The 23,867-nt window shown below is 39.3% G+C and overlaps 4 non-coding genes across 4 annotated transcripts; all 4 read left to right on the top strand.

Annotated features, from left to right (window-relative positions):
• Positions 1-247: 247 nt before the first annotated feature.
• On the top strand, positions 248-319 carry TRNAQ-CUG (transfer RNA glutamine (anticodon CUG)). The gene has a single exon. It is a non-coding gene; the product is annotated as a tRNA-Gln (tRNA).
• Positions 320-689: 370 nt separating this feature from the next.
• Positions 690-761, top strand: TRNAE-UUC (transfer RNA glutamic acid (anticodon UUC)). Its single transcript has one exon. It is a non-coding gene; the product is annotated as a tRNA-Glu (tRNA).
• A 1,862-nt stretch (positions 762-2,623) lies between these two features.
• TRNAE-UUC (transfer RNA glutamic acid (anticodon UUC)) lies at positions 2,624-2,695 on the top strand. Its single transcript has one exon. It is a non-coding gene; the product is annotated as a tRNA-Glu (tRNA).
• An 821-nt stretch (positions 2,696-3,516) lies between these two features.
• TRNAE-UUC (transfer RNA glutamic acid (anticodon UUC)) lies at positions 3,517-3,588 on the top strand. The gene has a single exon. It is a non-coding gene; the product is annotated as a tRNA-Glu (tRNA).
• Positions 3,589-23,867: the final 20,279 nt, after the last annotated feature.

Genomic DNA, 23,867 nt, shown 5'->3' with positions numbered 1-23,867 from the left:
CTGACGTCCATGGTGCAATGGTACAGTTCTGTATGTTGAAAGAATTTTCCAAATCTTCAGAGTGTGGACAGCCAGCATCATCTTTGTATATTGCCCTGCGTTATACTGCTGAGGAATCGCATACATAAGTAGAGGAAATTTCGTGCAGGACGAAGTAGCGGCAACATTGATTCTTAAGTAGGTTCGAATGAAGGATTTTTGCACATATCCTGTAAGGGGATGATAATTTTGTAAGTTAGAAACTGTGGGTTCCATGGTGTAACGGTTAGCACTCTGGACTCTGAATCCAGCGATCCGAGTTCAAATCTGGGTGGGACCTTCACGTGTGATATTTTGGGTACTTTCTCTATTTTTGGAAACTGCACTGGTGTTTATATTTAGGACCATATACGTACATTGCAGATGCCAATCGACGAATGTGAATTGACGATCGCCAAATTTCTAGAAAGAAAAAATTATTGAGTTCCTGCTTGGGTTAAATCAAAAACAATATCCAAGTTTTCCGTAGAATGGATCAACATTTGTAGAATTATTTGAGATTTGCGCTACGAAGCTACGGAAATGATTGTTCTACACGCTTAGTTTTGACTCGTGTGTGAGAGGTGGCACATGTTTTGTTTGAGTCTAAAATCTGGAAAGAAATTCAAGGAGACTGGTTGTCTGGAAGAACGAAATGTTTCCTAAATATCTCCGGCATGGTCTAGTGGCTAGGATACCTGGCTTTCACCCAGGAGGCCCGGGTTCGATTCCCGGTGTCGGAAAGATTCTTTTAAATCGTCTACAGCCAAAGAAAGATGGGAGTGACTTGAGCAACCAATATCTATGTGCGTGAACTAATCTTCTTCTTACCGCGGTAACGCGCATGATGACGTTGTCAAATCACTAGCGACTTGTAGGTTTTGATCAATTTATGGTTGATGGGAAGGAGTACTCTAACAAGATTTACGACTTAATGTGTACCTTGGAGCTGCGTAAAATCTACAATATACCTTATTAGATGCTACAGTATTCCTCGCAACTTTACCAGATATAAGCAGGTAACTCAACTGTAGTGTTGCCTCCTAAAGGAATAAGAAACAAGCTATTGTTGCTAGACAAGAGTCTGTGCAAACAGAACCTGGAATGGTGAAAGTAGTTTCGTTATAATGTAAAGTATTACGTTGTTTGTGAGTTTGTGTAATAAATGCAGTTAATCTTGTTAACATATGTGTTTCCATCGCACAACATTATGAGTTTGTGTAATAAATGCAGTTAATCTTGTTAACATATGTGTTTTCATCGCACAACATCAACTAGGTGTATTTGATGTCCATCTCGTGTTTGCTGATATGATATTATTTCATCTAATCGTTACACTCCAACATGTGAACAGTTTACGTAGTAAAATGTTTCTTGAAGATTAAATGAATTCCTCCTTGGAAGTTCTTTATGTCAATCATATTTACAAACACGTGTTTCACAGCAAATGAAGGGTTGTTCGTCCATCTTTGTCTACGAAACAAAGCAATGAAGGGATTTCGATTCTCAAGACACATGATAAACTATAAGTTAATGCTAACGAGAAAGGTATTGTTTTTTGACATGGAATTACAGAAGAGGCTCTCTAGATTTTAGGATAGTCTGGATATCGTTAATAATTCTGGAATTTCTAACGTAATTAACTGGCAAATAACAGTTAAATGTTTAGGAATATTTAAAACAACCTTGGCGGATTTTGTTTTAGTTGGTTTTCATATTTCCCTTAGTTCGTATCCAATTTCGAAAAGCTTCAATTCGTGCTGATTAAGAACGAAATAAATCGATTGATTGCTTCACTTCGAGCGACAGTGCATTTCAAAATTAAAATTTTCTTAACTCTCGTGAGCTTCTTTGTCAGTGAATCCAGTGAGATGGGATGAAATAACGCTGGCGTAACTTGGGAAATGTGATAACCGTAATTTGACTGACGATTGATATTTACGAATTTGTAATGAACGTATTCGAGGCACAATTCTGTTTCCGCATGTTTTCAAGTTGTATAGGAAAATATCCTCCGTAGGCGAGCGGGTGAAGGCGTTCTCTCGTCTTAAGATCGTTTGCTGCGGGACGGCGTAGGTTTGAATCCGGCTCTGGTCGGAATTTATTCGGCCTACGTATAGGGCCGGTGGCAACCCACCATCGTGAGGAAATTGGGGAGTTTTGAATGAGTAAGCGTAATCCGGTCCCGGAAACCTAATATAACGGCTGGGGATACGTCGGGCTGACCTCCCGGCTATTCCAATTCTGGTTTCAGATCTCCACGCTTAGAGATGACGAAGGAAAGCGTGGGAGGGATACCGGCAGTCGGTAGGTAAGGCAATGCCCTTCAGGGCTGTTGCGCAAAGGATTATTATTATTATTATAGGAAAATATAATTGTTCATCCAAGCTGACAAGCAAGAAGAAAGTAACCGTTTCGTTCCTTTGGCAATGAAACATGAATTCATAATCAATCAAGACCAAATTGTGAAACATCCTGTTGCCACTCAGACTGCTGAGAATTCGTAGAATCAGGTGTCGATACGATTAATGTTGCCAAACTAGATGGTCTAAAATGACGAAATCTAACCTGATAGTTTTGGTAGTTGAAATTATCACTTGTGTCCTCCTGCATGGTCTAGTGGCTAGGATACCTGGCTTTCACCAAGGAGGCCCGGGTTCGATTCCCGGTGCCGGAAAGGTACAGTTTTTTCATCCTTCGTCACCTGGAGGATACTTACCTTACGTAAATAAATAGCCGCAATTCTTGAATTGAATGAGGACATAAAGTTTCCTATTCTTTAACTTGGAAAAATTAAAATTTTTCATATTAACTCAGGAATAACTTCACGGGTGAAAGTGTTCCTAGTGCAATGCATGGGCGTCCGGAAGGGGTAGCCGTGGCCCCCCTGGAATTGAAAGTCAACCAAAAATTATGCTGGACTCTGTGGTTGAGTGGTTATCACATCGCGCTGCGACTCCAGGGTTCCCGGGTTCGAATCCCTCTAGGGCATGTTTGTTTGTGGATGCCCATTCATCAATTTCATTATTTCATCACTCTTCGCAAATTAGGCAAGAGGCTCAAAACGCGAAGTAAAATAAAATAAATGAATCAACGAAAAATTATGAATTTACACATTTAATTTCATTCTAACCACAATAATATGTGTTAATTATTGGATGAAAATCATAAATTCCAAATTAAGCAATGTTTTTTTTAGGGAACAACACTGTCTTTTGAAAAATGTGCCTTGTTTGTCCCCCTGGAAAAGAATACCTTCCTTGCCCTCCCTCGAAAAAATCAATCAAAATCAAAAACAATATCCAAGTTTTCCGTAGAATGGATCAACATGTGTAGAATTATTTCAGATTTGCGCTACGAAGCTACGGAAATGATTGTTCTACACGCTTAGTTTTGACTCGTGTGTGAGAGGTGGCACATGTTTTGTTTGAGTCTAAAATCTGGAAAGAAATTCAAGGAGACTGGTTGTCTGGAAGAACGAAATGTTTCCTAAATATCTCCGGCATGGTCTAGTGGCTAGGATACCTGGCTTTCACCCAGGAGGCCCGGGTTCGATTCCCGGTGTCGGAAAGATTCTTTTAAATCGTCCACAGCCAAAGAAAGATGGGAGTGACTTGAGCAACCAATATCTATGTGCGTGAACTAATCTTCTTCTTACCGGGGTAACACGCATGATGACGTTGTCAAATCACTAGCGACTTGTAGGTTTTGATCAATTTATGGTTGATGGGAAGGAGTACTCTAACAAGATTTACGACTTAATGTGTACCTTGGAGCTGCGTAAAATCTACAATATACCTTATTAGATGCTACAGTATTCCTCGCAACTTTATCAGATATAAGCAGGTAACTCAACTGTAGTGCTGCCCTTAAAGGAATAAGAAACAAGCTATTGTTGCTAGACAAGAGTCTGTGCAAACAGAACCTGGAATGGTGAAAGTAGTTTCATTATAATGTAAAGTATTACGTTGTTTGTGAGTTTGTGAGTAGTGTAAGTTGATTGTTTCTAAGTAATACTTAGTAGGTATCGTCTTTTAGCCTCTTTTTTTATCAATTGAATATCACTTTTTGACATATTTTGACAATTTTTTGTCGACGTTTTAGCGTTTAGCGATGTTTTAGTAAAATTTCCCTTTTTCCCACTCATACTTGGTAGGTATGCATTTGTATCCTCTTTTTTTTATCAATCGAATATCAGTTTTTGACAATTTTTTGTCGATGTTTTAGCGTTTAGCGATGTTTTAGTAAAATTTCCCTTTTTTTCCCACCTCACACTTGTAGGTATATCACGATCTTACGTGATATAACTTAACCTATCCTTTTTTTTTTATTACGTGCTAAACTACACGAGAGCCTCTACGTGCTTTGACCTACTTTACTAGTAGTGCAGGTGCCCGGGTTCTAAGCCCGAAAGTGGAGCTCGGAGTGGGGTTCGGTGGAGCTCGCCTTAATGGTTTTCTCTTGTAAGGCATAAGCTCCATTTTCTCGCAGTGTTGCCAACACCTCACTCGATCACGATCTTACGTGATATAACTTTACCTATCTTACGATTTTTTTTACGATCTTCAGTGATATAACTTAACCTATCATTTTTTTCTTGATTTGCACACCAAACTGTAGTAGACCCAAATGGAGAGAGTTCACCAACCGAAAGTGTGGGCTCGACTTAATGGTTTGCTCTTGTAAGACACAAGCCTTATTTTCTCGCAGTGTTGCCAACATCTTACTCGATCACGATCTTACGTGATATAACTTAACCTATCTTACGATTTTTTTTTTACGATCTTCAGTGACCTATCATTTTTTTTTTATTTGCAGCATCGAACTAACTTATATTATATTTTATATAACCTTGTTGAGTTTTTTTTTAGTATGTGGCAATTTTTTTAGGGATTTTTTTTTAAAACTGCTCCGTGACCCTCTCGTTCTTCACGTCGTGGACGAATGACTTCTCTGCGACCAGGATGACGCTGCCTAGAGTATCGGCAGGCAGCGCGTCGTGGAACTCGCAGACGATCTTGATGTTGGTGCGATCGTTGACCACGACCTGCTTCCTTTTCGTCGTGTTGATGACGAACATCGGCCTGCGTGCTTTGAATTCGCTGGGCGCGTAGTACACGTCCACGCTTCCCTCGGTCACGCGCTTGTAAGCCGTGTAAGCTTCGTAAAGTTTGAGGTAATCGTCTTTGGTCATGTCGAGGTTGTAATTTTCGCGCGGGAACACTTCGTTCCTACCGTTCTTGAGATAAACGTTCTTGATCTTGCAGTCGTCGAACTTGCTGGAATCTTTTTCCTGATTCTTGTCCCTCCCGGTCTGAAAGAGCACTACGACGAAATCTGGCATGTCGAACTGTATGTTGTTGAACTGCGTCGTCACGTCGAATTCCAGGTGACTTCCTGACGCTATCTTTTGCACGCACTGGTAACCGTGAAAGTGAATCGGTACCTGCGGACTCTTCAATATCTCGGCTTTGTACTTGAGGGCGTAGTTCGTTTCGTATTCCACCACCGACATTCTCAACTCCATGCTCCGGATGACGCATTTGGCTGCTTCGGGTAAAGTGTTGGCTATCGGCGTGCCGTCGGCGTTCAAGTTGCTGTATCGCATCAGTGCGTCGTTGTCGTTGGCCGCTCTTCGAAACGTGATTCTCAGTCCTCCCTTCCACATGATCTCCTTGTAGTCCGAGAAGAATCCCGGAAGCAGAGGCATGGGAAAGAGCACCGTGTGACTTCTCGTCGATATTTTGGTCCCCGCTTCGAATCCTCTCGCCTGATAGTATGCCGCGTCCGTTTTGGATAATTTCAACGTTCCCACCGCCGTCGACGTGATGCCTGGATAATCGATTCTGTCGATGACGGTACCGTGTTTCCTCACCTCCACCTGCGAGAACAGGTGAGGCACGAAGTTGTCCACGAGTATCAAATTTGCTGCTGCTGGGGGAAACGCGTCTCCGCCTTCCTTCTTCACCACGTCGAATTGAAGGTAGAGATCCGCTCTGTGAGGATGAACGAACCCGTCGCCTACGTCCACGTCGTATTCGATCTCCCGGTTCGCTTCGTTCAAATTTGCGAACGTGCGACGGTTGGGAGGGAAAGATTGCAACTCGTAACTTTCGATTTGCTCCATTTGTTTTTCCACTATGTATGGTTATTTATTATACGTTGATCTCCACGATGGCAGTGGTCGTTGCACCTGCGAAATCCACCACCTCTCCTTTCTCGTTCGTCACCACCAACTCTATGTCGTCTATGCGGTTGCGACATACTGGAAAATAGATCGGCGAAGAGGGTGTGTAGATGATCGGTTCCATGAATTCGGAACTTGGTTTGAAAGTGGCTATGATTCCCGTCTGCTTGTGACTTCCTAATCCGTGCGAAGATTTCGTGATCATGCCTTCCGCTACGTTGCAGTGTACGTTCAGAGTCTCGATGAGTAGTAGTATTTACGGTACTATAAACCCGAGAAAGTATGAACCCCTCCTCAAGCAGATTTGCTATACTTAAAACAAGCTTAACATGAGCATATGAGCTTTTTGTTCAAGTGTGGAATCTTGTCTAATCTAAGATTTTTGTGAAAATGCCCTCGGGAATTTCCTCAGAAAGTATGACCCTCTCAGATTGATTTGTTTATACTTACAAAAGGCACTTCTGTGAGATTGTTATCCATAAATTTGTTAAAAATATGCCCCTCTTGTGGCCACACTTAAAACTGGCCATCCACACACATACACACACACATATACACACACACACACATATTTACTTCCAATTTAAGTTTAATTGGACCCCAGCCTCAATCCAATATTAAAACAATGCAATATGCAGAGCTCCTCTAGAATTGCTCCGTGACTCTCTCATTTCTTACATCATAAACATATGATTTTTCACCTATGAGAATGACACTACAAATGGTGTCTTCAGGTAAAGCCTCATGGAATTCACAGATAATTTTAATGTTTGTTCTGTCATTCACCACAACTTGTTTTCTTTTTGAAGTGTTGATTACAAACATGGGTCTCCGTGTTTTGAATTCATCTGGAGTGTAGTACATATCAGTACTGCCAGTAGTGACTCTTTTGAAAGCCGAAAATGCCTCATATAATTTGAGAAAATCATCCTTGGACATGTCTAAATTGTAATTTTCTCTGGGGAATACCTCATTTCTGCCATTTTTAAGATATATGTTCTTGATGTTGCAGTTATCAAATCTACTTGAATTTTTTTCCTGATTATTGTGTCTTCCAGTCTGAAACAATACCACTACAAAATCAGGCATGTCAAATTGAATACTGGAGAATGAATTTGTGGCATCAAACTCATAATAAGTACCAGAGGCAGGCTTCTGTACGCATTGATATGTATAAAATTGCAGAGGAACCTGTGGATTTTTTAGGATATCTGCTTTGTATTTAAGAGCGTAACTGGCCTCATATTCAACAACAGGGATTCTTAACTCCATAGTCTGAATAATGCATTTGCCTGCATCAGGTAGGGTATTAGGCAGAGCTTCCCCTGTAGGGTTTAATGTGCTGTACCTCATCAAAGCATTGTTATCATTTGCAGCTCTTCTAAATGTAATTCTTAACCCACCCTTCCACATAATTTCTTTGTAATCCGAGAAGAATCCTGGCAACAGGCGCATGGGGAACAGCACTGTGTGGTTCTTAGATAATATCTTATCACCAGCCTCAAATCCACCTATTTTGTAGTAAGAAGCTTCGGTTTTGGATAATTTTAGTGTGGCCAAAGCCGTGGAGGTAATGCCGGGATAATCTATTCTGTTTATAACAACGCCATGCTTTCTGATCTCAATTTCAGAGAACAGATGCGGCACAAAATTATCCACCAATCTTATATTTGAATTTGCCGGGTAATCTGTTCCATCGAGCTTTACAACATCAAATTTGATGTATAGATCTGCTCTGTGGGGGTGTATAAAGCCATCCCCTACATCAAGATCAACCTCAATCTCTGTGTTGGGTTGATTTAAATTTGCAAATGTCCTCCTGTTTGGAGGGAATGATTGTAGCTCATAACTCTCAATATTTTCCATTGTATGTATTTTTATTTAAATGTTAATCTCTATGATAGCAGTTGTTGTGGCTCCAGCAAAATCAACTAATTCTTCTTTTTCATTAGTGACCATCAATTCAATGTAATCTATTCTATTATGGCATACAGGAAAATATAATGTTGGGGATGGATTGTAGATGATGGGCTCCATGAATTCGGAATTAGGTTTGAATGTTGCAATGATGCCGGTTTGTTTGTGAGTGCCTATGCCATTTGATTTGGTGATCATACCCTCGGCCACATTACAGTGAATATTCAGAGTCTCTATGGCTAAGAATTTAGGTATATTCATAGCAGTGTGTTTGATGGCCGGTTCAAGTTTTGTGTTGTTCTCAAAGCCTAGCAGCTCTCCTATAGTACCCAGATGCACTGTCTCCGTAGCAGATACAATCTCTACTCTGTGAGTGACAGAATTTTGACTTAAAACTACACCTCTGGGTAATTGAGCATTTAGAGTGGACAGATTATATTGCCCTGGAGTGATGACAATTTTTTGATCCCCTACTGCAATTGTATTGTTGTGGTGCGTAATATTAGGGATCAGGTACATGCCGTAAAATGCTCTGAGAGCTATTGTTTTGGGATACACTATGTCATCATGCAATTTGAGTTTCAATATTGAATTTTGGCTGGTGAGATGGAATACCCCCATGATGTTTCAGATACCACAAGGCTTTTTGAAAATTTTCAATTGATGGTTTATTTATTTGAGACATATATCTGAGAACAGATAAACACAAATGTCCGCAATTAACATCTTTGAAGTTTTGAACACGGGCATTATTGTAATAAAGATTAGCTGATTTTAGATATTTTACTAAATTTTCAGGTGGAACACCTCCAAATGAATCAAAAACAAATGCCTCATTGTTTAAATATTTAAGATAACAGATCCAGTGAGTGCCCTGATTTTTGTACTCATCCAAATTAACAATGCCACACTCTTTGTTGAGTGGTTGTTCTGGTAAAGAATCAGACATGTACACACCCCTAAAATATTTGATGCCCAGTGGCTTGATCAAAGCTTCAATATCTTGGTTTGTAAGCGGCTCTTGTTTTTTTTAAACTTATTCATGGCTCTCTTAACACCTTTGCCTTTTTTCTCCATGGCCAGGTTATGGCGCTTCTGCTCATCTAATTCTGCCCTATTTTTCTTGGCATCTATTACTGTTTTTGCTATGGCAGCTGATCCCCCAGCCAAGCTCCCCACAGCCCCCAAAGCTGCTAAGATGGCCGGGATGGTAAATATGAATCCCCCTGTATGCAATTTTTTCCTGGATTGTTGTAATTTTTTTAATTGGGGGGTACTAAGCAACAATTTCATACCATGACCCTTTGCAAGACAAGAGCTTTTTTTCTTGCGCTGCTTTTTGGTTAAAAGACTGTCAATAGTTTTAAGAGATTTGAGACCTGCATAAGGTATTTGATACATAACACCCTTGGCCTTCATTGTAGGTTTATTATATACATGTTCACAACCCCCACCCCAGTTTTTGTTTGGTGCTCATAGCTATGGTGGTCCCCAATGCTGCTATTCTTTCACTCAAAGAAGCATCTTTGCTTACAAATCTACCAAATGCAGCCTCTTCTAATTTCTTGTCTGCAACATGTCTTTTGTCAAGATCAGAATGTGTGTTGTATGCTATGTCATGGTCTCTACAAGCGGCATCTAGGGGATTAATACCAGGATCACCTCTGTTTAATCTATGTTCCAATTTTGTACCTGGACCACAATACTGATAGCCTGGAATGTGTAGTTCAAATGGCAGCTTGTTTATAATGTCATTAACAAGGCCCCGACCCTCAGAAACATTCCAAAATTTGGGTGGTAGAGTATTAATAATTTTTATAAGATATCCAATCCCCTTAGGGTCATTCACTATAAAATTAGACAATTTTGTGCTTATCATGTCCATAATTCCAACCTTTTCATTGTAAAAATTGTGGTTCCCAGCATTTTCCTCCCCGGCTATCACCAATAACCTATCTACAAGTTTCCTGACATCATCAACCCACACAAATTCTTTAGGCAGGGTGTTGTATTGTTTGATTCCACTGCCAGTCTTGATCTGTGACCATATGGGCTTGATTAAATTATTGTATTTTGCCCCACTGCTCGACTTAACTCTTTTTTGTGTAGGATCATTGTTCTGGTATAGAGCATCTGATTTTATTAATATTTCTTTGTAATGCTCATAATCTTGATCTGTATAGCTGCCAGGCCTTTTCCTAGTCATCAGTTCCCACAATCCAGGTGTTCCGGGGTACTTAACAAAACCACCTTTTTCTCCGAGACGAGATTCTGAATAAACAATCAGATCATCTCCCATAAAAGTTACTCTGAAATTACCAATTCTGTGTATGATACTGCCATCAAGCTCTGTGTCGGCATATAAGCCAAAGACCTCATCTTTGTTGTCTTTAGGTGTGGTTAAATATTTTTGAGCAAGAAGACCCAATTCAATAGGATCCTGAGTAGCTTCAATTCTTCTAGGAGCAACAGGACTAGGTGTATGAATACTGGAAAGTGGGGTGAATGGATAATCTAATATGTTTCTTGCAGCTACAGGTACAAGCTCCGTAATCAAATCTTGATTTTGCTCTGTAACAGTTTTGATATTCTTACCTAAATTATTAATAGCATCAATGACAGGCTGTTCTGTTTGTTTGTGTTTTTCATAAATTCCCCGGTTCTCTGATTTCCATCCCTTAAATCTTTTTACAAGATAATCTCTTAACTTAAGATCATCAATGACTGGTCGTTTCATGGTTGTTTATTTATGTCTCAACGTCTAGAAAATCGTTGATTTTATTTCTGTATTTGCCAGTATTAGGCGTTCTTGTCATATCAATTGTGACAAACCCATAACTGTCCTGGCTCCAGCACTTGCTGCAAAATTTAGAAAAATCATTGTAGCTCAAGTCCCCACCTACATATTCATCATGTATGTGTTTGAGGTTGGTATGATCTTGATGAAACACACATATAAAATTGCTGTTGTCTCGGATCAGCTGCTTGGGTATTTTAGAAAAAGTCTGTGCCAGGTAGAAACAATCAATGTTTTTGTGCCGGCCCTGTGTAAAGAAATTTCTAACCTTGTTTTGATTATCCAGTATAATGTCATCAAACACAACAACAGAATTATCGAGACATTCATCAAGTGGCTTAACATCTGGTTCAAAAATGGCAATATCCAATCCATCATATAGCTTCATCAGCTGCTGATATTTTAATTGTTCCAAGCTCTTTGAGAAAACATACAAGTGCCTGTTTTTCCAGTCTAACCAGTTGGGTGCCAATAAAAAATTATCAACCATTAGTGTAGTTTTACCACAAGCAGATGGCCCAACAATAAGACATCTAATATTATCAGGCAGCAACTTGCCATTTCTCTTATTCTGCTGTTCAGGTTCTGGCAGCCTTTTTATAACATCCCAGGTGCTCATATTATCACTTTGTCTGCATCGATCCAGCTGTTTTCCGGATGACCCAGCCATTTGACAAATAACTTGTTGCCTTTTCTGCGGATGATTTTTTCTATGAGATATGTGTCAGGCTGTTTAGTTTTGCTGAGTTCTTGTTCATAGAACCTACCTTTGAGAATTTCTCCTCGATGATCTTTTATTATATATGTGTTAAGGGTCCCGGGTTTAACTTGAACTACTGTAAATAATTCGGTGCTCCAGTTTCTCGTAAAGCCTCTTTTGAATAAGTGCTTATATTTGCTGATTCTTACTTGGTCGCCCACCCTGTATTTGGCCCTTCTTGTTGTTGGCTGGTATCTAGGATAATAAACAGTCCTGATCAATTTTTGCTCATCAGATGAAGTTACTTCAGAGGGTTTCATGTTGATTGTAGAATGGACCGAGTTGTTGTATTTATGTAGAAGTTCTGGAAGAATATTAAGCCATTTATAATTACCTTGGAGGGTAAATTGTTTATACATAAGATTTTTTAAGGTTCTGTTGAATCTCTCTACAATTGAGGCTTTGAGATCACTGTAACTCGAGTAATGTTTTATTGACCGGCTTTTAATAAATTGTTGGAACACTGAATTATAAAATTCTTTGCCATTATCTGTTTGCAAATAGCGCGGTGATCTTCCTGAATGATTGATGATTGTCCTGAGGGCTTCTGTAACACATTTTCCAGTCTTGGATTTGAGTGGCACAGCCCAGGCAAATTTTGAAAATATGTCTATTACAGTAAGTAGATACTTGTAGCCCTTGTTGATTTTGTCTAAGTTTTTCAACTGTCCACTTGACAACTCAATCAAGTCGCTTTGCCATAAATCATCTATGCCCTTTGTGACTACTGGGAGTCTCTTATAATTATGTCTGGCTTGTCTGTGTAATTCATCAACAATAATTTGTCTAGACATAATATGTAAACAAGAATATTGCAACTATGGGGTGTTCAGCAGCTGATACTGCAGGATTTTCTAAATATAATTTGTCCCCTATTTGTATTTTAAATTCCAAAGAGCCATCATCTTCAACATAGGCTGTTTCTAATGTATTGGGATCTGTAAAATCCTCTAATTCTACACTGGTGATTTTCACTTTGTTATCAGCATTTGTTATTGATAATGTGGGGTAGTGGTGTGCCTGTGGCTGAAGCCAATATTTGATCTTGATTGGTCTCAATGTGCCCCCAACAAAAAATTGGTAATAAAATTGTGCAGGGGACAGCATATATATTTTGCCACCTGGTGTAAATGGTGAATCATATTCTTTGTTGGGGATGCTGTACAATTCAAGAATTACTGTATGTTTTGGATTCTCGATTATGCCTGTTATTTCTTTTTCTGCTGTGAGCAATCTGCTTGTTACAGATTCAAGGTGCTCATTGATGGTTCTTACAATCTCATCGTGTCCAGGCTTGATTCTTATGTCAACAGCAAGTTTTTTGTATTGTTGCACAATTTCTTGTAGCTGGGTGGCAAAAACAGACAAAGCATTTGCTTGATTGGATTCCATGGTCCCTAGCTGTTGCTTGATATTAGCTACAATTTGTTGCAAATTTTCAACAATTGCCAATTTTGAATTTTGAGCTGTAAGATCATGGACCTGTCTTCTGATATCCTCAAAAAGGGCATGCAGTTCATTAATATGTTGATTTGTTGGTAGAGTGGCCACTGTCTGAGTGAGATGTTTGATCTCTGCCTGGATATTCTTGATATCTTCTGATTTCAATATCCTATTCACTGCCCTCTTAATATTTTTAAGTTCCTGTGATGTGGGCAGATTTGATACTGTATTTTGCAAAGATTCAAGTGCCAATTTTACAGTGTTTAATTCAGAAGCATGAGCCACATTTTGCATAGCATCTTGGAGCAGGGCTATATCTGCCTGAGAGGGTGTGGATTGTTGTAAAATTTCAAGTTTTGTTTGAATATCATCTATCAAGTGATGAAAATGAGATAGTTCAGATTCAGTGTTGAGGTTTTCAAGCTTTGTGATTTGTTGCTGGACACTGACAAGTGTATCTACAATCCCAGGCAATCTGGATTCTAGTACATTTGCCAAATCACTTTGCACTGCTGCTATTGTACCTTCAAGATGGGTTATGGAACTTTGAATTTTTCCAAAATCTTCATATGTTTCAAGTTGCAGCTTAATATTTGCAACACTCCGAGTTATTGCATTCAAAGCATCAGAAGATGGCAAGTTGTTCATAAAATTTTCAAGTGTCTCAATTTTTTCTTTAACCTCAGCTATGGCATTGTTCAGAGGATCCAGATTAGGTATTTGGAGTGACTGAATCTGTTCCTTTAGAGTGGAAATCACTAGATCAAAATCTTCTTGTGATTTTATGCTTTTGACAATTGTTTGGAGCTGTGTCTGGACATTATTTATCTGCTCTTCCAATTGTTGTTTCAATTGCTCAGAGTTGGTGGCCTGGGTCTTAAATTTGGCTTGAAGAGCTGCTACAGCTTCTTCCAAACTTTGAAAATTATCTAATGTTGCCAAATCAGTATATTTCTGAAGCAACAATTTGAGTTCAGAATCAATTTTAAGAAGAGGGTCCATGCATTGTGATTGCAGATTTGTAATTTCTAATTGAAGACTGGCATTGAGTGTGGTTTGTAAAGCTTGTAAATCACTTCTTAATTTCTTGACTCTGACATCAAGCATCAGAATCTCATCACTGTGATCTTCATGTCTTGTATGGCCAAATATATCATTAGGCATTTTCTTTTACTGGTTATTTATTATAGAGTATCTGATTCTTAATTCTATAAAAAAAGGTATAAGCTTGTCATAGGATCCAGGGACCTCAATATATAAGCAGTCACCAGCAGAAACAGTATAAACAGTGCCAGAAATCATGTTTGAGTGCTTAATTCTATAAATATTTCTCCCTACTGAAATTTTAACATCACCCTCAGGGGTTGTAATAAATTGCAATTGCCCACCTACAGGTAATTGGTAGTGATTTAAATTATTGTTAAATATGTACAATATTTTGCCTGTTTCTTCATCATTATCTGTAAGTATGCTGTTCAGATGAATAATTAACAAGCCACTCAGTTTAGACATTACAGATTGTAAATCAGGAGAGGCTTGCGGTGTTGGCAGGTCCATAATAGCCTGTTTTTTGAACCCAAATAAGTTCATAGGCATGTTTATTTATTTCAAATCATGCTCTGGAATTGGGCATTGATTTCCATTTTTCAAATCACAATGCCCCCAAGGTAAAGTATGTGTGCCACATGACAAAATGCATCTCTTATCATCATGTGGGTCCAGGGCCACTTTTCTTACAACATTTGAAGTCAACAAGTGATCCTCACTCTGAATTCTATTTTCTGATGTTCTGATTGAACTCTGTGATTTGATGCAATTTTTGTAATCTTCAAATTGGAGATCTTTTTCAACAGTTACTCTGCCAATGCCCTTGGCCTTTTTGGCAACAGCACCACTACATGTTTCAAAACTGTACATCTTGGCTCTTAACCCAGCAAATTCCACAATAACATCACCAAGTGTCTCATCTTTTAACTTGCCAGGCACCTTTTTGTTGTGGTGTTGTTGAATTCTTGTATGTTCACTGGTATCAAAATATTGAAACAATTCAGGCTGTGACATATCTTGATAAACATCTTCTGTTTGAATTTCAAGAATAAAACTATCCGTGTCCATGTACAATAATTTTACACGATCACCGTAAAAAGGTTTCAGCACATCATAATACAATATTAACATATGTAATTTGGACAATTCCAATATCACAGCCCCTACATAAATAGGTTTATCAAACTTGATCTTTGTTTTCATCATGTTGAAAAGTGCCATGTACTCATCATAAATTCTTCTGTAATTGAAGTTGGGCTTTGCAACCAATTTTTTGCTCCGGCTGGGGTCAGTAATTATTTTAACATCGGTATGTTTCCTGACATTTTCAATTGTTTTGCCATACACTGAATTCACCATCAATTTAAACAAGCCCTTATCAAATTCGCTCTTTGCAGATGTTCGAAGCTCCGTATTTGTATCAATGTATGGTTTCAACCATCTTGAGTGCCTGAACCTCAAGACTTTGCCAACTTTGGTCACTTGGACACCATGTTTCATCAGGAATTGGAGGTTTTTATAATATATGACATAACCCTGTTTCGGCTCCAGTGTCGTCATGAGCTTCTTCTGTTTAGAGCCAGGTGAGCACTGAACCTCGGGAATTGGGGGCAGATCAGAAAATTTGTTGTGTAAATGATCAGGAATTGTCAGATCAGTCTCTAAGAAGAGGCCATACTCACTGTCATCAAAATCCTTAAGATCTTCAATATTGAAATCTTCGACCCACTCAAGCTCTGCATATGGCAATTTATCCATCATAGCGTGACCATAGAGGTTGTTTGCATCTCCATACAGTATATAATTTGATGGCCGTGTTGGATCATAATCAGGCATGTATTTGTTATTTGCTCTGGCATATCTCTGGGAACATTGCACCATCCCCCCTCTTATACATTCCTCCATAAACAGATACTTTTCTTGATCGTGGATCAGATCCAATGGCTTTTTGGTGTTGAAAAACATTGCAGCCCATGCTAGGCCCGGGGCACTGTAAAAATACACTGGGTCCAGTCCATAATTTTGCATAGAAGATTTTCTGAATATCTGTATTATATCAGCTAAGAGGGTGACATCAAGTTTCAAATAAGCCATGTGATAATCACCAAATATCTGGCAATTTAAATTGTCCCACATCAACTGGGCATGGTGATAATCTTCATCACTGATTCCAGATCCTCTGATTTTGCTGTAAAATGCTTCTTGTGGTGGCAGGGAACACTCATCAAATTTAGAAGAATCTGTGACATAGTCGTATGGATATACACCCTTCCGCCTAATTAATTTCAGGTCCTGATTTGGAAACATTGCACGTGTGATTTTTAAGTCATCATCAGATAATTGAGAGGCCAGTGTAGCCAGGCTAGCAGGTAAAAATCTGTAAGAATCAAGAAATCTTAATTGAATAGGAACACCATCAACTTTAATTATCTTGCTAATAGATATATATTTTTCATCATTTTCAGCTAAAATATTTAAATTCTGCTTCTCAAACCCCTCGTACTTGATCAGATGATGGAAATCATAATTGGATGCTCCATGGCAAAATATGGGGATAAATCTTGGTCTCTTGATCTTAATATTACAGCTATTACACAGGGCCATTAAGAATTTACCATCTGTATGAGAATGGTGTTTCACCTTGATATTTGTATCTGAAAATTCAGAATCACATACCGGGCATTTTTCTGCATTGTTGAAATCCTCAATCTGTTCCTCTGTTAAAGGCAACATAGGCTTTGATTTTAATAAGATGTTAGATGCTATGTCACGACACATATTTTCCATTCTATGTGCAAATTCTTTGATGGCATCTTCTCCCATGTATGAATCTATTTTAATAACAACACCGTCCCGTATAACCACATAACAAAAGCTGGATGGTTCATGTTGCTGGTATGGTGTACTTGATGATTCTTCTGGATCTGGGCTACAGAATGCAATAGGTTTGAGGTTCGATTCGAAATCACAGACAATATATACTGGGTGTTCCAACAGGGCTTCATACTTTTTGAATTTGCAATTTTCACCTGGATTGGGCATCACCATATGAACAGGTTTATGGTTGCCACAGTATTTCAGATGCTCTTTTAACTTGTTTTTTGCAATTTCTGCATTCTCTTCCCGAACCCCCTTCACCATTTTTTGACCATCAAATACAGTCAAACATCTTCTGCACAACTTGAATATTGTATGAGTTTTGTCTAGTTGTTTTCTGACTAAAGCTTCAAGACTGTGTATCAGAGTGTAATGATATGTGCCATCCTTTTCAATTAAGAGCAGATCAATCGGAATTGCAGATTCATCATCAAGTGTACTGATTCTGAGAGGTTCTATCAAAGAATTGCCACGTCCAGTAGAACAAATAAAAACATTAATAGATAATTGTTTGCCATTGATGTGCCTGGCCCTTTTTTCAAATTTATCAATATTCTGAACTGACATTGGATATTCTAAACCCTTCATTGCATCGTCAAAAATATGTTCATGCTGTTTGTAATAACTTATTCTCTCAGGATGCCTTGAAACTAGAAACAAAGCAGCTAATATACACCACAGAAAACATTTCTGGTCGGTATTTTCTATATTAACCACGGCTCTTCTGTTTTTAATATTGGCAGGTAAAGGCAGATAAGTGGATCCTTGTAATGGAGTGAATTCAGAAATATTAACATATAACTTGTGTGATGAACCGCATAGGCTCCATCCGGACTCTTTTGCCGCAAATTCAGAGTGTTTGATATTTAATTGATCAATCAACCTGCTTATTATTTTGTCTGAATTTGCATTTGAATATACCGGTACAGTTTCTGTTAAGTGGGGCTGTGTAAATTTTGTGCCATTTGGTTTCTTATATTGTACAAACAATTTGAGGGATAGCTTATAAGAGCCATTTTGTGCATTAAGAATTGCCTGCAGATCAGAATTTATACTGTTCAAGAAATTCTCAATGCCGCATCTTAGCTCTGATACAAACTGGTAATCCTTAAGTTGGGCATTAAAACTGCTACGGGTAGGTTCATGGCGTGGCTGTTTTGCTGCTCTGGCATTAACAGGTGCTTCGTGCCTTCTTTTCAGACCAGATGTAGATGGTTGAGAGGGCAATGCAGAGCAAGTATCTTTATGTTTATATGTGAAATATTCCATGTTGTATTTTCTATTGCATTTGGGGCAAATTTTTGTGGGAGTTTTGTATTTGTCTGGATTACAAATTTTTTGATGCTTGGCCCAATTGGGGCTGGATATATTTTTATTGCATTGATTACAATATTTTTGATTCGGCATTTTTGTTGTTGTTTATTATATACAATTTCCTGGGTTTCAATTCAAAACTTTATACTGAATAAAAATATCAGTTGGGGTTCAGCACTGTACTTTGTGTGTGTGTATGTATATATGCGTGTATACACTTAATATTTTTTGGCTTTGGTATTTATATACAATTTCTTGGGATTCAATTCAAAACTTTATGCTGGATCAGTTGGGGTTCAGCACTGTGCTTTGTGTGTGTGTGTATGTGTGTATGTGTATTAATAGTTTTGGCTTTGGTATTTATATACAATTTCTTGGGATTCAATTTCAAAACTCTATGCTGGATCAGTTGAGTTCAGCACTGTGCTTTGTATGTATATGTATATATGACCTTACTTGGATTATTCCGCCAAATTATATGCTTCAAGTCTCCTATACTTTGGTGGAGCAGTGGGTTCCACTGCCAATCCAGCAATGGTGAAGAATCTGCACTGTACCCTAGCTTTTATAGTTTTACAGAGCCAATAGAAACACTGTAGGGGTATATTCAGAAACATGAGCTATTCTCTAACATTTTTGCCGAAGTACTTTCTTCTGAGTGTATCCCGTTTTTCTGCTGAGCGTACATGCAATCCCGACCGCAGCGCCTCCACGCTTAGGGGAGCGGAATTGTCTGGAACTAATTTGTAAAGGATCGCTGCTCCAAATATTGATCGACACGCCGGTGCTGGGCTCGAAATGAACTGATCGCTGTGCAGAAAGTATCGATCCCACCGCTTTGGGGCCGTCATGCGCACATATTGTTCAAGTATTGATCTTATATTTTCTCGGGGCTTGATTTTATATATGAACAGATTACAACAAATAAATTGAATATAACAAATGCAAAATATCCTAGTTTCTATTCAATCCTTTTATGTGAATTGAAGAAACCAACAATTCACATATCCCCATACCGCCATATGCTTGTCCTATTATTTCACTAATAGGCAATGTTCTCGAAGAGTCCTAATAGGCAATGTTCTCGAAGAGGCCTAATAGAACAAGATACAGCGGTATGAGAAATATGTGAATTGAAAATATTTTAGTAATATACGACGTCTAAGAAAAGGAATATTCAGCTCCAAAGTACTTTGTCTAATGCTTGCTACCATTTCCCTATTACTGGCAAAAGAAGTTAAAAATGTTGACATAATGAAAAAAATGGACTTGTTCCCAAGTATTCACCGAGTTCAGGCATTTGCACATAGATGGGTCTGTTGTCACGGAGCAATTCTAGAAGAATTACATTGTTTTAATATTAGATATGTAAATTGAACCTGGTGCCCAATTGAACTTAAACCAGAAATAAATATGTGTATGTGTGTATGTGTGTATGTGTGTGTGTGTGTATATGTGTGTGTGTATGTGTGTGGATGGCCAGTTTTAAGTGTGGCCACAAGAGGGGCATATTTTTAACAAATTTATGGATAACAATCTCACAGAAGTGCCTTTTGTAAGTATAAACAAATCAATCTGAGAGGGTCATACTTTCTGAGGAAATTCCCGAGGGCATTTTCACAAAAATCTTAGATTAGACAAGATTCCACACTTGAACAAAAAGCTCATATGCTCATGTTAAGCTTGTTTTAAGTATAGCAAATCTGCTTGAGGAGGGGTTCATACTTTCTCGGGTTTATAGTACCGTAAATACTACTACTTCGATGGCCAAGAATTTAGGAATATTGGCTGCTACGTGCTTGATGCCAGCTTCGAGTTTTGTGTCGTTCTCGAAACCTAAAAGTTCTCCTATGGTGCCCAGGTCCACGGTCTCCGTCGCCGATAGGATTTCCACTCTGTGCGTGACCGAATTTTGAGAAAGGTACGTGCCTTTGGGTAATTGAGCTTGCAAAGTGGAAAGATTGTATTGGCCTGGCGTGACGACGACGTGTTCGCTTCCGACGCTAATTTTGTTGTTGTGCTGCGTGACGTTAGGTATGAGGTACATGCTGTAGAATGCACGCAGAGCTACGGATTTAGGATAGACGATGTCGTCGTGCAGCGTGAGTTTCAAGATCGAAGATTCGCTCGTGAGATGGAACACGCCCATCGTGGTGATGATGCTTCAGGTTCCACAATGCTTTCTGGAAATCTTCGATCGTAGGCTTATTTATTTTAGAGAGAAACGCGAGCATGGAGAGACAGAGATGACCGCAGTTCACGTCTCCGAAATTTTGAATGCGTTCGTCGTTGTAGTATATAGAGGTTTTGTTCGTTTTCAGATAATGAACTAAATTTGTAGGTGGAACACCTCCGAAAGAATCGAAAACAAATGCTTTATTGTCATCATTTTTGTGGTAACATATCCAATGCGTGCCTGGATTTACTTGACTGTCCAAGTTGACTACTCCGCATTCTCTTCTTTTAACGGTTGAAGGTAACGAGTCGGACATGAAAACTCCTCTAAAGTGTTTGATTTGTAACGGTTCGATCAGAGATTCAATGTCTCGGTTGGTGAGTGCTGCTGTTTCTTTTTTTTTTAACTTTTTCATCACGCCCTTCCCCCCTTTCTTCTCCATGGCCAGGTTGTGACGTTTCTGTTCTTCCAATTCCGCCTTGTTCTTCTTCGAGTCGATGACGGTTTTCGCGATGGCGGCGCTTCCGCGGCCAAACTTCCAACGGCCCCCAATGCTGCTAGGATGGCCGGGATGCTGAATATGAAACCTCCGATCTTTTGCTGTTTCCGCGAACGCTGCAATCTTCTCAATTGAGGTGTGCTGAGAAGTAATTTCATTCCGTGTCCTTTGGTCAAGCAAGAATGTTTCTTCTCGCGTTGTTTCTTGGTGAGTAACCCATCGAGGGCACCTAGATTTTTTAGATTCGAATATGGTATCTGGTACACGACACCCTTGGGCTTCATGTTGATGCTCTATATATATTTTTTTTTCACGGTATGTTATTTATATATATAAATGTTCTGAGATTTTTTTTTGTTTCCCTCTCTCGTGTAATGTTTTTACAGTATGTTATTTATATATAAATGTTCTGAGATTTTTTCTTTGTTTCGTGTAATTTTTTTTTCAAGGGATGTTATTTTATATATACTCCGCACAGCACCGTTACACAAATTCTATTACGTGTTTTTTTTTCTTACCAAGAAGTTCCTTTGTCCCCTTGTACACGATTCGAGTTTTGTTCTCGATTAAAATAGCTAGCTTCTCGTCGGATAACATGTTAGCGTATCGATCTGGTAAAAATAGACTGTATTGTCCGTCGAGCAACAGACGCACCTTGGGACCGTACTGGGTAGAAACGATTGAACCGGAAGTTATCGTGTAAGGTTTGTCGACTTCCAATTCCTGAATTTTTATATACTCGACTGACAAATTTAGCATTTGTTTTAAAGCTTGGAGCTCACTCATTTTTTTTCAGCCATATCGAAGGAGAAAAATTTTCAGAGTGTGTTAGAGAAATTTAATTTTTATTCACGATGTGTGTTATTTATATATACTTTTTTTTCACGAGATTTTTTTTGTATCGAAGATTTTTTTGTGTGTGTTAGAGGAAGAAAGTCCGTGCTTCGGAAAACGCGATGATGTGCGTGATGATATCTTCCGTCTCCTGTTTCGACTTTCGCCAATCATCCGTGTATCGTCTTCTTCCCTGCCTCGCCTCGTGCAATTCATCCAACCTATCGTTTAATTTTTCCCCTGCGGCCGAAAGAAGAGTGTCGAGATCACCGCACCTCATGCCACTGATCTCCCGAAGACGGTCCTTGACAGCCATTTCACAAGGGATGCGAAAATCCGGCGTTGATCTCGCTATGATTAAAAGTTTATTAACATCTCCGTTTACTGCCTGTTTGAATATTTTTCTAAGCAGTTCGTGCGGCAAATCAGTTATGCAAGCCATGTTGTTTTTTTACTGTATGTTATTTATTTATACACCCCACCCAAATTTTTGTTTCGTGTTCATGGCGATGGTGGTACCCAGTGCTGCAACTCTTTCACCCAACGAAGCGTCTCTGCTGACGAATCTTTCGAAAGCGGCATGCTCCAATTTCTTGTCTGCTTCGTGACGTGCATCCAGATCCGTCTGCGTGGTGTTGTAGGCGATGTCGTGATCTTTGCATGCGGCGTCCAACGGATTCACACCCTTGTCTCCTCTCTCCAATCTTTTCTCGAGTTTGGTACCCGGTCCGCAGTACTGGTAGCCAGGTAAATGCATCTCGAAAGGTAACTTGTTGATGATGTCGTTCACGAGTCCCTTTCCTTCGGCCACGTTCCAGAATCTCGGAGGCAGCGTGTTGATAATTTTAATAAGGTAACCTATGCCCTTGTCGTCGTTCACGATGAAGTTGGAAAGTTTCGTGCTGATCATGTCCACGATGCCAACCTTCTCGTTGTAAAAATTACGATTTCGTGCATTCTCTTCGCCGGCTATCACCAACAATCGGTCCACGAGCTTCCTCACGTCGTCCACCCAAACGAATTCTTTGGGTAACGTGTTGTAGCGTTTGACGCCGCTGCCTGTTTTGACCTGGTTCCAAATAGGTTTGATGAGATTCCTGTACTTCTCACCGCTGCTCGATTTCACCCTATTCTGTGAGGCATCGTTGTTCTGGTACAAGGCATCCGTCATGATCAAAATTTCCTTGTAACTCTGGTAATCTTCGTCGGTGTAATCTTTCGGCTGTTTTTTGGCAACGAGTTCCCACAGTCCCACCGTACCCGGATACCTGGTCCAACTATCCTTATCGCCTAAATTAATTTTAATGTCGTTGCCTTCGAAGGTCACCTTCGATTTCCCAATCTTCCACACGACACCGCCTTCGTTGCTCTCCATGCTGGGATACAATCCGAACACTTCATCCTTGTCGAATTTCCCCGTGCTCAGATAGTCTCGTGCCAAAGGTCCCAACTCGATCTTATCCGAAGACGTGCTACCTATGGCTCGACGTCGTGCCGGTACGTCCTTCAGTTCGAACGGCGTCGAAGGAATGCTCGAAATGGGCGTGGGCACGGTGTAACTTTTAGCTGCGAGTGGTACGAGTTCGTTGATCAAATTTTTATTTTGTTCCGTGACACTTTTAATTTCTTTACCTAGACCGCTGATGGCGTCGATCACGGGTTTATCTTGACGTTTCTTCTCTTCGTAGGATCCGCGATTCTCGGATTTCCAACCTTTGAAGCGTTTCACGAGGTATTCCCGCAACTTGAGATTTTCGTCTTCTTGAAATTGACGTTTTGACATTTTTCTATATACGTTGAAACGTTTTTGAAACGTCGAATTCTCAGCCTATAAGTTCGGTTCTCATAGTTTTCTTGCCGTCACCCGCTTGAAACTATCCACTTTTTCTAACACTCACTTTTTGTTGTAATGGTTATTTATATATGCTTGTCAGACGTTTGAAAAAAATGAACGTTTTTTCAAATTTTATTTTTTAGATTCACGACTTTTGATTTTTT

This window comes from Lepisma saccharinum, chromosome 13, assembly GCF_977018435.1.
Source record: "Lepisma saccharinum chromosome 13, izLepSacc3.1, whole genome shotgun sequence".
Classification (NCBI taxonomy): domain Eukaryota; kingdom Metazoa; phylum Arthropoda; class Insecta; order Zygentoma; family Lepismatidae; genus Lepisma; species Lepisma saccharinum.
Note: the sequence above shows the minus strand (reverse complement) of the source record. Positions and strands in the feature narration are given on the sequence as shown.